Here is a 4,061-nt window from a genome sequence, read left to right as displayed (position 1 = left end):
TTATGTTGGGTCCTAGCCTTAATATTTCATTTGGGTGTTATATTAAGGATTAAATCAACTTACTTGAATTTCTCCCCTTGTAGATGTCTAGTTTTGACAACTATGGTCTTCCTTATTCTTTTGGAAAAAGCTTTCCTCATGAAGATGATGTTCCACGTTTTGATCAAGGAACTAGAAATCATACTTCACTTCCTCCACCTCCTCCAATTATCCTCCCTGATCCACATGTTCGTCGACTTGAAAAGTTTAAGATCACTCAAGCCCTATTGGCCAGTAAACACGAAGATGGAAAGTCAGTATGTGCTCACATCTTGGCGATGAAGTTGCATATTGACATACTGGGAATGTTGGGTGTCGCTTTCCCAAGGAAGTTGGTTGTTGACTTGGTTCTCCAGTCACTGCCCGAGTCATATGGTCAGTTTGTTAAAGATTACTATATGATAGATCATGACGTGACCCTTATCGATTTTACCTATTTGCTAATTGTTACTGAATCAGCAATGATTTGGTGCACTGGTCAAGCAAATTTGATTGGAAGATCAATATCCCAAACTTCCATGGACATTGACAATGGCATCATTGGAAGTCCAGAAAAGTTTTCTCTTCCCAATGGAAAGGGATCGACCAAGGTCAAACCGTTTGACCAAATGGTAAAGAGAAAGGCTAAGTCTGAGATTGTCCCGTGTACAATTCCGAAAGAGTCTGTTTGTTTCTATTTCCAAGAGAAGGGGCATTAGATGTGAAGCTTCCATATTTACCTGAGAGATCGCAAGGATAGTAAAGTCAAAATGTATGACTCTACTTCATGTAAATCCATTATCTAACTTTATTAAGTTCCTATTTATAGATTCTTAATACATGATGTGATAAGATTGCATTTTGATGTTTTGTAGGATCGAAGAAAAGAAAGGAAGCTTAAAGGAAGAGTGAGTTGAGTCTGATCGTGAAGAGATGGATTTCAATCGCATGGTTCAATGATCAAAATTTTGAGTTGTTGCTTAGGAGTTATGATAGATTTCTTAGGAATATTTAGAAACATAGTTTTCATATGTATTTGCATTGTATGGACAAGTTTTCCGCATTTTATAAATAAAGAAAAATTTTGATTTTGTCTTATTTGATATTTCCTTGTAATGTCATTTGTGCAAATTGGTGTTTTTATATTATTAGAAATGGACTTGATTCTTAGTTATATCATTTGTGCTAAGTGTCATAGTTTACCAAATAAGGAAGGATTCTCATAACCAAAGTTTCAATAGGATAGAAACTTGGATTCATGCAACTTGTATTGTTTGATGAATGAGAATCTTCATCTTTGGGAAATTAAACTAATTCCTTGTTAACATATGTATGTGAGTCATGTGAAAGACTTAAGGATCTGGTGCACATTGATGTGTACTTGTCAGATCCACCACAAAGAATGATAAAGGCTATTCGTCATGATTTAATAATGGATCAGTAAATATGGTTATGCTTAAAAGTTTAAGTATAATTCTAATGCCTTGAAAAGTTTCAAAGTATAAGCAGAACGAATAAGAAGAATCAATTAGGCAGAAAGATAAAAGTTTCTCCAATTTGAAAGGAAAGGAGAGTACTTTAGCATCGTGTTTTATGATCATCCTAATGATTATGGAACCATGTCACAATTGACCCTCAAAGTACACCTTAGTGCATTTGCATGGCTAAGAAGAGGAATCGTGAATTGTTGAAATGGTTAAATCAAGAAGATGAGTTATACTTCGTTCCAAAATCGAGTCTTAGAGTTATACTCCTAGATTGTGTCTTGAGTGACATATCCTAAGTAGGTTTATAACACATCATGAGATGTGGAGTAGAAAAAATGTTTTCTTACTCTTGCACATTTGAGATTGGTAGTTGTGATGTTTTGGCTAAAGAGACCAATTAAGACCAATTAAATGAAGTGTTTTTCTTGATAAGAGCCCGCACTAACTCTTGAATATTTGTTTTTCAAAGAATGTTTCTTGACAAGAGAATCTTATATGTCAAGAGGTCAGTGGGAGTCTTATAGATCTTGAAAAGTTTCAAGAACTAATTAAGAGTAAACCTATTGTTAATTACTAGCGCACGACTTGAGGTTTGTAACCTATCGTGCTGACGTATTCTTGTTTTTGTGCCCATTCTAGTTAAAGTTAGCTATGCATGTGAGTTCTATGAGTTCTCAATTGTTTGCGTAAGGCAAAAAACCTGGATCAGTGAAAATACATTGATTAGTAAGGTTGAGTTGCTGAACAACTTGGAAGCCATGGTAGGCCCCTGTGCCACCATATGAAAAAATTTGGATTGAACAAGTTCAGTCCATATGAGTTTGAATTTGTCATAGATCTTGTCTTATGATAATGATTGGAAATGATAGATTCACATGGATAGGAACACATACACCATGCAATCTAAGTGACATAAGGTTTCTCTCCACTTCATGAAAATGATTGTGAGGAAACACTTTCACTAAGAAGTTTTAAAGTGATAGCAGTTGTGTTAATTGCATTCTCAAATTCGATGATGATTACGACATTTCTCTTCATAGTTCGAATTGTGAGAAATCGAGAATAGTCTACACACTTTCATTAAGAAGTTTTAAAGTGATAGAAGTTGTGTTAATTGCATTCTCAAATTCGATTATGATTACGACATCCCTCTTCATAGTTCGAATTGTGAGAAATGGAAAATAGTCTAAACATCCAGGACTTACTGCTGTACGTTCTGAAATAGTTTAGACACACATATGAGCTATCTAAGGAAATGTTTATGAGTTCGAGAAACCTAGATAAAGTCTTATCGAAGCATCTTGTATCATAAATCTGAACTTCGGTAATAAAGTCAATAAGCATTGATTTCTAAAATTCCAACTGATTTCCAAATACATGTCAAAGCTAGTGGGAGGATAAGTGTTATGCTTGTAAGTATGTAATCATTATGCTAGTGGGAGCACAATTATTACATTGAGTGTTGCAAGTTAGCAATGCTATATATATATATATATATATATATATATATATATATATATATATATATATATATAGGAAACAAAGTTTTAATTTTCAAAGTTGCAGAGTTAGAAAAGTTGTTTTGCTATAGTAGGGAGAGGAACTAATACTTCATTTTGAATCTAAAAGCTTTGATTGAGATTTTAATAGAATATAGTCATGTACATACATGATTGTTATGTTGAAATGATTCAACATAAGGAAATTATGTATGTGGAAATATTATAGCAAAGGACTGGTCAAGTATCATGTTTTTATGTAAGACATCATGAATCGTATCCCATATGCTTCGGGTAGAGGATCGATTGCATATGATATAATATTCACCTATTCTAATTTTCCAAATGCCTAGGGCATTAAGATGGAAAAAGGACTAGAACCAGATATGACTAAAGTAGTTAAAAAACTTTCAAGGACAATCTCAGGTTCACCGAAGATTGGTTGCTTGTGAACAGTTGGAGGTATAGTAATTGATGGACCATATTGATATAATTTGGAATAGATATGATTCTATTTAGAATAGATAGTCATATGGCAATTATGGATATGTTTCCATAATGGGAGTTGGATATTAAGAATCTTTGTGTGAGTTAGAAACTTTAATGCAAGAAGGATGCTCAAGGAATGCTCTTTGAATGTGACACTTCAATTCCAGGGAATTGTATTGTAACATTCTAAAATGGAGTACTTTGTAATTTTGTTGTCCAAGTCTCTGTGAGTTTGGTGCCTCGACATTACAAAAGGAACATTGTGTAAAAGTTTAGACTATAATGGATTCTATTAGTGGCAAGGATTTTGTATTCTTACACTTATAATAAGGATTAGGGAATTGTGAAATGAGCATCATTGGAAATGTGTTCAATTGATCTATTTCCCAAGGTGAGAACCATAGGCAAACATAGTATGCATTCTTGGAGCATGGGATAACTATCATTTTAATTCAAGTATTAAGTTGATTAATAGAAACATTATACAATGAATAATGTGTAATCAATACGGTTGAGTCCATATTGGATTGGATTATTCTTGTGTTTCACTTTGCATGTTTTACTTCCC

Source organism: Lactuca serriola, chromosome 4, assembly GCF_051521515.1.
Source record: "Lactuca serriola cultivar US96UC23 chromosome 4, Lser_US96UC23_V15, whole genome shotgun sequence".
NCBI classification, from domain to species: domain Eukaryota; kingdom Viridiplantae; phylum Streptophyta; class Magnoliopsida; order Asterales; family Asteraceae; genus Lactuca; species Lactuca serriola.
The sequence above is the reverse complement of the archived record's forward strand: the minus strand, read 5'-3'. Positions refer to the sequence as shown.